This window comes from Equus quagga, unplaced genomic scaffold, assembly GCF_021613505.1.
Source record: "Equus quagga isolate Etosha38 unplaced genomic scaffold, UCLA_HA_Equagga_1.0 203_RagTag, whole genome shotgun sequence".
In the NCBI taxonomy this organism is placed as follows: Eukaryota; Metazoa; Chordata; class Mammalia; order Perissodactyla; family Equidae; genus Equus; species Equus quagga.
In genome coordinates, this window is record NW_025798627.1 from 7,468,034 (window position 1) to 7,481,487 (window position 13,454).

Here is a 13,454-nt window from a genome sequence, read left to right on the forward strand (position 1 = left end):
GAACAGTGTGTATACAATGATTTTATTTTTGTCAAATCAACAACAAATTTCTCCCTAACATATAGGATAGGAATGCTTGTAGATACATGGAAAGCTGTTTGGAAGAACACAGGCCTATGGTTAACATCAATTATCTCTGTAAAGTGGCATGGAGGTGAGGAAATTATGGAAGTTAATGGCGGATTTCCCCTTTTTAGTTGGGGAACTATATACACACACATATACACACACACACCTGTGTTATTTGCCTTTGGATGAAAAAAAAATCAACAAAGTATGCGAATTAGTTTTGCAGTGAAAAATTAAGGGGAAAAAAAAAAGAAAGAAAGGGCTGCCTGTCTTTCAAGGATGTAGCTTTATGGTGAAGGGGAAAGAGAAAGGCCAAAATTCAATACATAGCAGTTGTGAGTTATGAGATATGACAACCAAGAAATAAGATTAGTTCAGAAAACTATAGAAGAAAGTAAATAGTTTTCTGAACCCAGATGTAACAGAATTCTGGGGCCTTGTACACTGGCTGATTTAAAACCCACTGTCACACAAAACAAAGTGGAAGGTTCGGGGCAGTGGGCCAGAGCAGTGAAGTAAGTTATTTTAACAAAAAAGCCTCTTGCTTATGTTAAGATATAACTAAAGCAAATTCCTATTCAAGAGACATCTCTCAAAGGTGTTTTTCCTCATAAGAGTAGCCCTGTCAGAGATGTATGGCAGGTAGAGGAAATTGGGCATTTATACACAATCCCATGACACCACTGACGCAAACTAAACACGCTAGATGAATGGGATATTTGTATCTCTGCCATCAGTTACAACTGTTAACTTTTTTATTTTTAATTTTACTTTAACTCCTAACCATGCACCAAGGACTGTGCTGTCTTACAGGTTTTATTTTATTGGTGCCTCCAAAAAGACCCTATGATATTACTCTCTTCATTTCACAGATGGGGAAACTGACGCTTAGATAAGTTAAGCAAGTAAGGGAGTCAGGTTTGAACTCAGGAAGTCTGTTAATTGATGCCAAATCCCTTCCTCTTTGCTTCTCCATAAATGTGGCTGTCACATAATCAACCCTATTATCGCTAGATATCCCTCTATTCCTTATTTCACTTTCTTGCCCCACTGTTGTGTGAAGGTGTGTCCTAATTGCCCATATTTGTGCCAACATAACACAAGGATCAGCATCACACATCTCAAATCAATTCTTCCATCCACTTGGCTTCCTGGTTTTATTAGAAACACAAAGAATATTCTGCTGGAAGGCAGATGTTCCCGAATATTACTGTTTTCCTTTACTAACTTGTTGTAGCTCCCCTACTTCTCAAATCACCTATTTTCTTTTTTGAACAGTTCACAGTTTCCGCTTTATTCACTATAGAGGGAGAGAAGTATGTTAGTCATTGCATCAAGCAGTATAGGCTCACAATCCCTTATCCACTAATTTTGAAATCCAAAGAGGTCTGATAAATGAAAGACTTTTCATAACTCATTTGGCATCAAAGCCTGACCAGACCTGAAGTCATCTGGCAACAACACCTGCCCTGAACTGACTTGAGGCTATTTTTAATCTTCATTGGTCAGAATCAGTGTGAACGTTCACACATTGCACTGCTGAAAAATCAGTTTGTTTGATTACGGGGTGCTGCCCAGACCTCACTCAGAGTTTTGTGTATGATATGGTGTATTTACCTTGTTATCCATCCAAGATGGAAAAAGTCCCAACTTACAGATCACATCTGGACCTCAAGGGTTTCAGATAAGTGATATCAGATGTGTTATTTTCTTTCTTTTACCCCCTCCCCACGTTTTTTAAAGGAGTTAAAGTGAAGTGTTGAATATTTTCCCAAGTCTAGTGCTTTGATTTGGTGAACATCTATGGCCAAGTTATACAAATACTTTGTGACTTTAGAAAATTCAAGTGTTGAAGTGGAGCTCTTTTTAAACTTTTCTTAATCAAAAGTCATTACACAGTCTCCACCTGGCAGATTATTTCATTGTTCATTGATGGTAAGCCACTGAAAGAATTAACTTTCCCCCAAAGAATTAACTTTTGTTTCCCCCTCCGATGGTGTCTAAACGTGGGACACTGCTCTCAGGCCACTGGTTGGTTGTCTGCTGGACTGTTTTGGAATATGTAAAGCTGTTATAATCCCATGTGGAACAGATTAACTATAATGATGAAAATTAAGGTGATCTAGATGAGCCTTAAATTTCTGATTGAACTGGGTTCTTTCAATCTGAATTTTCTGGGTACATTTACACAAACTCACAGGGTTCATTGTTCCCATTCATCTGTCATGGTTTTCTAGTGTTCTGCACGTTCTCCCAAACTAAGGAGCTAAACCGTAGCATGTGAGCATCCATTAAATCTAGCACTTCAGAAATTTAAAGCTGCCACAGAATTATCGTTCATTAAGTGAAATTTTCCATGATCGGTCTCTGAGTCATGAAATTCCATTCTAAGAGCCGAGGAAAGATTCCCAAACGAAAGGGAAGGAAAAGCACTTCTGACTTAAGGCACTTCCCTGCTTCTCTGTGGTAGATCAGTTGCTATGACAGTCGACTGGCGCAGAGAACACGTACCTAGGTGCTTAAAATAGCCCAAGAGTACTTTTCCCTAATGAATCAGATTCTGCAAGGAATTACTAAGTCTTACAGTATTTACATGATATGCTGTTTCAGCAATAAATAACTACAGTTACACAGTAGGGTTGAAAACCTACTGCTTAGTGTTTTTAACTTTTAGCAGAGAAAAACAGGAAATTCCTTAGTATTTAACATATACAGGAATATGTGCCTGTTATTTTAAAAAGCCTCCATTCGGTTCAAGTTGGAATAATTTTGATTTGAAGGCCACACTTTAAAAGCATTAACTAATCCTTATAACATCTGTGTGGCATAAATGAATGCAAGTATGCCCATTTTACACGGGATCGATTAAAGATGTCAAGTATATTTCTACCTTAAAGTAAATTTTTCATCCAGAAATGAAACCAAAGACCTCAGACTCTGTGCTCCCTGAGTAATTGCAGTGTAATGTGACTGCTTTTCTCTGTGTACCAAGTTATTCTTGATGATTCTCAAGGTCTGCCCTTCGTCTTTACAGAGTATTTCTTGGGTAAGCAATGGGTGGGGTTAAGGACCTAAAGAATGCATGAGGAGAGTAATGGCTCCCTCAGAAAGTGGGGGAGGAGGACGTGCCATTGGGGCCCCTCGTGGGTTAGCAGTAGCTCTCTGAGTTGCTATCCCTGTTAGCAGGCATCCAGGGCACCAGCTCCCTGAGCTGCCCTTTCCCAACCAGTCCAGGCTGCTCTCACTCCTGAATCCTTCTGCAGAGTTTCCCTCATCAGCCATTCTTGTGCACAGACCTCACTCTGCTGCCAAAAGCAATAAATGGCCTGTCAGACTTGATGTGCGTGGGGCTATGACCAAATGGGAACTTAAAGCCAGAGAATTTCATCTCCATGAGGTGAGGTACCAGGGCTGCTTCAGAAAGCAGAAGTGCCAGATCCACCCTTTAGTGATGGTCCTCAAAGGGGAATTGGAGAGTCCAGAGAAAAACCCTTAAGAAAATCTGAAATAATTATACTGTAGTTGGGGAATTCTGAAAAGAGAAAACTTGCTGCAGACTTTTCTACTTCTTCTCTCTCTTTTTAAACAGCTACCCACCTTGTTTCTGTGCTAAGCACCTATTTCACTAAATGGGAACTTCATTCGAGGTCTTTCATCCTATAATGTTTATTTATTATTCTGCTTCCACTTAACCTTTTTCTCTCTTTTTTTTCAGTAAATATTGCTCTAAGGATACAGGAAATCCATTAGCCCTTATTATCCATTGAGCCAGCAGGATACTTACTAAGCTTGTGGAGAAGCCAGTGAATGCTACAGGCTTGGCCTGCCCCAGAGAGCTGACCTTCTGGGGACCTGAGCATCTGAGGAACAAAGCCTTTATAACCCAGGAACTGTGTGGTGCTGCTTCGAAGGTTTAGCATTTGCTGGAAAAGAATAAGGATATGTTGGTCTACATTCGTTATTCAGGATCAAGTATCAAAACAAAATCCCATATTAGGCTTTGGCATAACCCGAATTTGAATTATGGGAGATAAATGATCTTGGCATTATACTGGAGTTTTTGGGCGGAAAAAGTACTATAAAAGGAGACTCTAAGGCATTGTGTAATACTAAAAACCACTAGTTGAAAATTAAAACATTTTAAAATTCATAATAAAAGATAGTTGCTATTTCTCTGTATTCTTTGAATGGAGTTTAGCCAAAGATATATGTTATTAGTCATTTCAGTCAAAGAAATTGCACCAGTTGCTCATTTGTGCAGTGATTATGTACAGGTTGCAAGTAGGGATGGCATTTGTCTGACAGTCTCCCAGCCTGATTGTTGTTGGTAGTCCTCATCCTTTCCCCCAGTTCCTGGGAGCTACAGATCCTCTCACTTCTGGGTCAACCACATTCACATCATCTCTGAGAAGATGCCGCAGCCTCTCCGTGTGAGCCCCTGCTTGACCAACTTTGCTATTAGCAGATACTTTCTTACTAGGTTTCCTTTGAAGATCTAGGCCCATTTTTTGCTCTCTGTTCAGAAGTTATAATATGCACTTCTTTGGCTCCACTACATAAAACCGCTTTGTCCCAAGCCAGCCCACACTCTGCCAAAGAAGGATTTCCTAATTTAGGAAATCAGATCCACTCAACAAATTACCTGGCTCTGCTTTTAGTGCTCCTATGGGCACAGGTTAAATGCTTTTGCTAATATAGTTGTCAAGAAATTGTGTTGGGGACCTGGACTGAGAAACAGGTGTCAAGATCTATAGCTGTAGCCCTGTACCTCCAGACCAAGATTAGCAGGGCGAAAAAGTTCAACATCCAGTCGAGGGTCTGCAGGTCTTCCAGGTTCTAAATGAGTCTGAGAAAGATAAATAGATTTGGAGAACTGCCTGGACACTACTCTTGAGTAACCACAGCAGCCCTTTTAATTATTTATAACAAAAAGATATAAATCTAAATGAATCTCAAGCTAGCAAGGGAAATATTATCTCAAGTTCACTGGAAAGTGCTCAAGCTGTGGAGCTCCTGGGAGATGCTGGACCAGCGATAGACAGCCATCAGAGGCCAGTGAGCAGGTCAGGCCAGCAGAGCCATCTGACTCATGCAGGGCAGTAAACAGACTCTCAGGGGACAGTAAAGAGCTGCCTCCCTTCGGCATAACCTCCTCAGAGGACAGTGGCCAAACAGAGTTGCATGAGCAGTTCATGCCAGTGGAGGACCTCAGTACGAAAAGATGATTTTTCCCTATAATCTTTATTGATACATCTCAGCAGCATTTCCTTCTGACTTGTTATTCCCAATGTGTTGGCAAGTCTCCCTAGCCTACTAGCTTCCACCTAGAAGTTATTGTCTTCGGAATTTTAACCAATTATTCCAAATATCATTCCACATCAGAATTCTTTATTCCAACAAAAATTTCAAGGGGTTTGTGCCATTTTTTTAACCTAGCACAATAAATACTGCCAGATTTGCATACATGGGTATCTCGAACAATGACTTACAGTAGGTAGAGCCCAACCCCTGCCTAATTCTGTGAATTTCATCACCTTATGGTCCACAGGGCAGAGAGGCCTGAACAAAAGCATCCACTGGTATCACGTTTTGTGTATGCCCTTCCAGTTTTCTCCATGCACATCTATTTATACATAGATGGCACTGTTACCTATAAAGTAAAAACTGGAAGCAAACTAATTGTCCAAAATTAGGGAAAATTTTCACCTACACTGTATTATAGCTGATTGCTAGAATATTTTGCTGGTATGCCAGTGATCCTTAGAATATTATGTAGCAATGTGGGGAAAGAATTCAAATGTACATGTAAGTGAAAAGGTCAGGACACAAAATTATTTGTGTGCTTTGATACAACCTATGTAAAAATAAATGCACACGGCAGGGGGACTAGAAGGACATATGCAGACCTGATTAATAGTTGCTATTTCAGGATAGTATGATTATGGATCATTTCCTTATTTTTCAAAATTTTCATAATGTTGCTACATTATTTTTACAGAAAATTAAGCATATTATACATACATACATACGTGCCTCTTCTAAGGCAGTTTAGGACTTTGCTGGGCCTTGAATTTTAAGATTATCAGTTCGAATTAGAAGTAATAAAAGCTCTTACTTAAACTAGTTTAACCTAAGCGAATTGATTGAGATCTATCATTGGAAAGTTCAGAGGCTGGACCACCTTCAGGGCGAGCTATTCCAGAGATTCATGGGGTCCTGAGTGCTGGGGCTCCATTTCTCTCGACTTTGCCTTGCTGCACGTATCAACCTTCTGGTCACACTTCTTACCTTGTGGCAGAAAAATGGCTTCAGCAGCTCCCTAGGAGAGAAAGAGCAAGGTCAACTCCTCCCCCAACCATCAAACAACCGTCTTTGCTTCACTCTGATTGGACCAACATGGACCAATCACTGAGCCCAGCAGATTGCTGCCCTGGCTAAGGGTTAAATCACGCCGTGCGAACACCAGTCTGTGGTAGGCTGGTTACTGTTCATAAGTGTTTGTTGCCCCTCCTCGGGCGAGGATTTTTCTTCCCCACCTCACTGACTTCAGGTTTGGCCATAACTTGCTTTGGCTTTTGAAATGCAAAATACCAAACAATGTTCAGTACCAAAATGGGACATAGTTGTTTAACACTATGGTTAGCTGCACTGAAGCCATTTTGTTCCTCCTGTCAGGTAGAAGTGTTCAAAGCCAGTATGTGGTTCGCCATGCTCTCTTTTCCCATACAACTGCAAGCAAGGTTCCAAACAGGCGTCACTGTCAGCCTGGGTTCAAGGTTGAAGATGAAACTGAGTAGAGCCACAGCCAACCAACCGTGCACCTCTAGCACGAGCTGTGCCTTTGTTATTATAAACTGCTGAGATTTGACGGTTGTTTGTTACCGAGCATATGCTCGCCCATCCTGACTAGGCTTGAGTCCTGGCTTGGCCTCTTCCTAGCTATGTGACCTTGGACAAATTATTTCATTGCTCTGCACTTATTTTCTTTATTTGTAAAACAGAGATGATACGTAAAATTCCTGGTACGTACTTAAAAATGACAACTATTATTTGTTAATAATAAGAATTACAATTCTTACTCCCATGGGGCATTTTCTTCTAATTTATCTCAGTGATTATCAGGGGGGAAAAAGTGCTGCTATCTGAAAGAGGAGCTATACTGTATTCCTTTTTACTAAGGGGAAGTTACAGACCCAAAGTTTCGGTATACATCCTGATCATCTGTAGACAGAACGAGAAATTCGTCCTCAAGATATAACTGTTAGTTCCCTGGAATGCTCTTATTTTTTTAAGAAATAAAAAAAGATTAACCCAAATTTCATATGGGGAAAAAATGCTTTTTCACATTCAATACCAAAATGTAATATAGCTATTCAACAGCACAGTTGGCTTCACTGAAGTAATTTTGTTCCTCCTCTGAGTTATCTATTATTGAAGATAGTCAAGCAACGGATATTGAAATAGATGACTTTTCTATTCCGTTGTGGAAACTCTTGTGTTCCCTGCACCCCTTCCTAAAAAGTGATGTATTCTTTTGTGTGTGCGTATGAGAGAGAGAGAGATTATAGTCAGAGGAATGCAATTTAGAAGTAAAATTTCTACTTTCTTTTTCGATTGAGATTATAATTGTATCTAGACTTGAATCTAAGTTGATTTTGTAATCAATAATTATTTTACATTCTGGAAGACATCTTCTACCTTAGATATTCATCACTGACATCTGATATCTAGTACGTTTTTTCAGATATTGTAGGTTTTATCTTGCTTAGTTTTCTGGTATCTAGTAATTAAGATATGAGGCAATTATTTGTCCTTTTAGATAAAAAATGTGCTCTGAAAAATGTAAACTAAATCCTGGTTTAAATGCAATGGAGCAGTAGTTCCCACACACTGCTGTGCAACAGAACTACCTGAAATGTTACACACACACACACTTCTGGGCCCCACCCCAGGACTTGTGAATTACAATTTCTGAAAGTGAGGCTTAAAATTTTTTATTTAAAAAGCTTCTTAGACACCCAGATCTTGGTTTCTAAATATCATTCTCCACTAAAAGAAAGAAAGGATCCTTGCCGAATGGCTCATTCTAGAGTTGGGATGGGGAAAACTTGTAAGATGAACTTAGAACATTTTCTGGTGCCAGAAAGTAGAAAATTGCTCAAAGAATGATCTGAATCATGTCAAAGAACACAGAAGCCTGATTGATGGGGCTCTTGCTGGCCACATCTGGGAAAACTTGAATGTGAAAATAAAATAACAATAGTAAATTATAACCCATTGAATAAAATAAGTCTATATTGATATAAAGAAAGGAGGAAGGAAGGGAGGGAGAGAGGGAGGAAGGAAGGAGAGAAAAGCTCTTACAATAGAATGCCAACTAATAAATGTAGAAGGAATAATGGAATTTAAAAATCACCAGTTGAGCAAGAATCATGAATAGATGTTAAAACCAATGGGTGAGAGTTTGTGAGGAATACAATATTTACATCGTCTCAAGTATCTCCCCATAAATTACTTCTTAATGACAAAGGGAAAATAGTAACTTTACAGTGAAAAAGGCTGGCAGGCCCCACTGTACTAGCTTGAATGGTAGCCCCCAAAAGATACATCCACGTCCTAACCCCAGGATCTGTGAATGTGACCTTATTTGGAACAAGAGTCTTTGAAGATATAATTAGTTTAAAGATCTCAAGATGAAATCATCCTGGATTACTGAGGCCCTAAATCCAATGACAAGTGTCCTTATAAGAGACAGAAGAGGAGAAGGCATGGACAAAAAGCAGGAAGAGAAGGCCATGCATGCGAAGATAGAAGCAGAGACTGGTGTGAGGCAGCCACGAGAAACGCCGACAGCCCCCAGAAGCAGGAAGATGCAAGGAAGGATCATAGCCCAGACCCTCCAGAGGGTGTACGGCCCTGACAGCGCCTTGATTTTGGACTCTGGCCTCCACACTGTGAGAGAAGGCTTTTCTGTTGTTTCAAGCCGCCCAGTTTGTGGTAATTTGTTATGGCAGCCCTAGGCAACTAATAACCACCTTAACCAAATGATAAGTGTCGATATCACCAATAAAGGGATTATGTCCTGTGGTTCCTGAGGAGAAGCTCACAGCGTTTTTACTCAATGTTCCTGCCCAAATTGCACACGCTGAATCTAATCATGAGGAGATATCGCACACATCCAAACTGAGAGCCATTCTACCGAAAAAGGAGGCTGTACTCTTGAAAAATATTGAGGTTATAAAACCCAATGAAAGGCTGAGGAACTGCTCTATAGACGAAAGGAATATGGGACAAAATACAGTGTGTGTCCTTCACTGGAGGCTGGACTGTGAAAAAACTGTCATTTCTGGGGATAATTGGCAAAACTTGAATAGGGACCCTGGATTGAATAGTAATATTGTATTCCTCTGAAAGTCCCTGTTTTTGTTACTCATACTGTGAATATGTAAGAGAATATCCGTGTTCCTAGGAAATGCACACTGAATATTAGGGGGTGAGGGAATATCCTGTCTGCAACATATTCCCAAATGATCCAGAAAAAGTATCTATGCATATATGGAGAAAAAGATGGAAAAAGTACATCTGGCAAGTATTATCAAATGTACATGAAATTATTTCAAAGTAAGATGTTAAAAATAAAAGCTTACTAGATTACTATAATTTGTAACCCAGGATGAAAACCACTGCAATAAAACTCACTTGATAAGGCAGCAATTCTCACTTGGGTGATTTTGCCCCAAGAAAACATATAGAAATGTCTGAAGACATTTTTGATTGTCAATGACTGCGGGGGATGGGGGGTCTGGAGACGTGCTACTGGCATCTAGTGTGTATAGAGGCCAGGGATGCTGCTAAAACGGTAATATGCACGGCAAAGCCACCCACAACAGGTAATTTTCTAGCCCAAAATGTCAATAGTGCCACTGTTAGGAAACCTTGCTTTTTTGGAGGGTGATCCGGTGGCGCAGCGGTTAAGTGCACACGTTCTGCTTTGGTGGCCTGGGGTTCGCCATTCAGATCCCGGGTGCGGACATGGCACCACTTGGCAAGCCATGCTGTGGTAGGCATCCCACATATAAAGGAGAGGAAGATGGGCACGGGTGTTAGCTCAGGGCCAGTCTTCCTCAGCAAAAAGGGGAGGATTGGCAGCAGATGAGCTCAGGGCTGACCTTCCTCAAAAAAAAAAAAAAAAAGAAAACCTTGCTTTAAGGGAGTTATACACCTTAACTAACATAACCAGATTCTAAATCCTTATGAGAAATAGCACCAAATTTGGATAGGTTTAGAATACTCACTAGAGGAAAATTATCAAAGATTCCCATTTTACAGGTAAAAATATATTTGCATTTAAAGACTTGGAAATCACATACAGAAATGCATACAATCACGTCACTCCATACATCAGACAGGACTAGTGGAGGGATGGAGATGCATGGAAGTTCTTCAGCTCATTCATTTTAAATCAGCCAAGTGGCTTTCATGATATTGGACCAATCGTCTGCTGAAAATGTGATTTCAAGGCATTAGGACAGCTTGGTGAAAAGACTTTCTCAAACTTATGACTATACTCAGAGCAGTATGAATATATTACATTTACTGGTTACCTGGGATCATCCATAGCACTTCTTCTTAAATCTAAATTCCGGTTTCTATATTTTTAGCATAGGAGAGCTACACAAACATGACCATGACTAATGAGTGAAGAATCCCATGGCGTTAGTTGGATTTTTCACGTAACGAGTAATTTGCATGCCTCCGTGACTCTCAGCTGCAAACATTCATTTCTCACTCATGGATCTGTGCCCTGGCTGAGCTGACTCCGCTTCAAGTTCAGGTCCGGTCTGCATGTCTCTCACTCTGCATCCGGTGGTTACTCAGACAGATGGCTGCTACCTCATGGCACATCACAGACACTCAAGAACCCGGGTCAAACTCTGCAAGAACATTTAAAGCCTCACTCATGTCACACCTGCTAATATTCCATTGGCCAAAACATATGACCGAGCCTGAAGACACTGGGGCAGGGGTGCATACTGTGTCTGCTTTCCTGGGAAACACTGCAATGTCACACCCACATTATTATAAGGTTATTGGGTGTATAATCATATTACACAAGCAGCAGAGAAGAATTGAGAACAATAATGCAATCTACCATACTACTAACTGCAATCTACAATAGCAGATGTTTTGGAAGAAACTTTCTGATGCTACTTACACACATTATATTAACTCAGGGCAAACTGGCAAGCTTCTTCTGTAAAGAACAAGCTAGTAAATGTTTTGGGTTTTGTGGGCCATACAGTCTTTGTGACAACTCTGATGTCGCATGAAAGCAGCTACAGACAGTAGGTAAACAAATGAGGGTATCTGTATTCCAATAAAACTTTGTCTATGGACACTGAAATTCTAATTTCACATAATTTTCACGTGTCACAAAATCTTATTCTTCTTTTGATTCTTTTCAATCATTTAAAAATTTAGTATCCATTCTTAGCTCAAGGGCTGCACAAAAACAGGGAGTAGGTCAAATTTGACCCCCAGGCTATAGTTTGATGACCTCTGTATTATTCATTCATTGATCTTAGAAGACTATACAGCACAAAGAAGAGGCAGTAACCAGGGAGTTCAGAAGATAGCTCAAGATGTAGAACACATACATGTAAAAACTATTCAGGAAGCTCTGAAAAATAATATACGTAATATATATACATAGCACAAGACCAAAACCACGAATGATAGGAGGCATGGTGCCAAGGAGAAGTTATTCAGGTATAGTAAGTAGGACAGAATTCCTTGAAAAGGTAAGTTTTATAGATGAGAACATGGATTCACTGTCCATCCTTTCTTCATACAGAGAGAAAAAGAAAACTTTTAGTAAGGGCTTCCAGTCTACAGTCTATTTTATTTTGTCAATTTTTCCTTTCATATAACATTTAAATAAAACTTACTATTCTTAAAATTCTGTAATTCATATAATACAAAAATGTTGAAAACAGAAATTGAAAGTTAGGCTATGGTCCCACCACCCAGAGATGTCCCCTGTTGACAGCATGGTATCTAAGTCTAGAGTTCTTTTCTATACATACACTTATGTGTTTTACTGTTGTTTCTTAAAGTGTTTCATTATACCTAGTGTTTAGCAGCTTGCTTTTTTTCCACTTAGTTGTATACCTTGAACATCTTTCCATGCCAATAAGAATAGTTTTATCTCTTTTTAACAGTTGCATAGTATTCTATAGCATGGGAATACCATCATTGATTAAATCTCTTTTTGATCTGCATTTAGGTTGTTTCCAGTTTCCCCCTATTAAATGTAATGCTGTGATAAATGTGTTTGTAACTAAATCTTTATCTAAATTAACCATTAATTTTTAAGGGAAAAATATCTAAAAGTGGAAGTTCTGGGTCAAAGCTTAAGAAACAATTTTTTTCGAAAGGTTTTTCTTCTGTTTTCTGGTATTGAAATCAAGGTGGTCTTGATTTCTAAATAGCCAGGTGTACTCATTGATTCGCAAATGAAATAAAAAGCCAAAATACTCAAATCAGAACATATCTAAATGTTGTAAAAACTTAGGTAGTAATTTTTATAAGATATACAAATATGCAACTAGTAAATTGTTGGAGCTAAGAATTTTAACTGCAATCCAATAACTCTATTTCCTTTACTCCATAAATCATTAAGAGCAGTGGTTCTCAACAGGGGTAAGTGGGTGTTATGGTTATCTACTGCTGTGTAACAAATCACCCCAAAACTCAGGGGCTGAAAACCACAGTTTGTTGTTATCACTCATGGCTCTGTGGGCCAGCTGGGCTCAGGTGTGCACTTGCCTCAGTCAGCTCTTGGCTGGGGTGAATCATCTAATGGCTCCCTCACAGGGCCAGCAATTGGTGCTAGTTGTTGGCTATGAGCTCAGCTGAACGTGCCAACCTGAGAGGCCACATGTGACGATGCTCAGAGATAGAGTGTCATGAGAGCTCGTGTCCCAAGAGTGAGTCTTCCAAAAGTCCCAATGCTTCTTGTGATCTAAGCTTGGAAGTCCCAGAATATTTCTTCTACTGCATTTTCTTTTGTTTCAGCAAATCATTTCCCAGAAGCAAGGGGAGAATTAGACTCCACCTCTTGATGGGAAAGCAGCAAGTCACACTGCAGAAGAATCTGTGGGACGGAAGCTATTATTGTGGCTGTCTTTGGAGGATGCAATCTGCCACAGTGGGGAGTTGGCAGGTACCCTCTGAAACTGTGACTAATTTTTCACATATTTACATCTTTCTCTGAAGAGAAACCTGAATATTCATAAGATCCTCAAAGGAATCTGTGACCAAAAAAAAAAAGTAGAAATGATCATTGATCTAGGTAGATTATGGCCTATTACATAATTAAATTT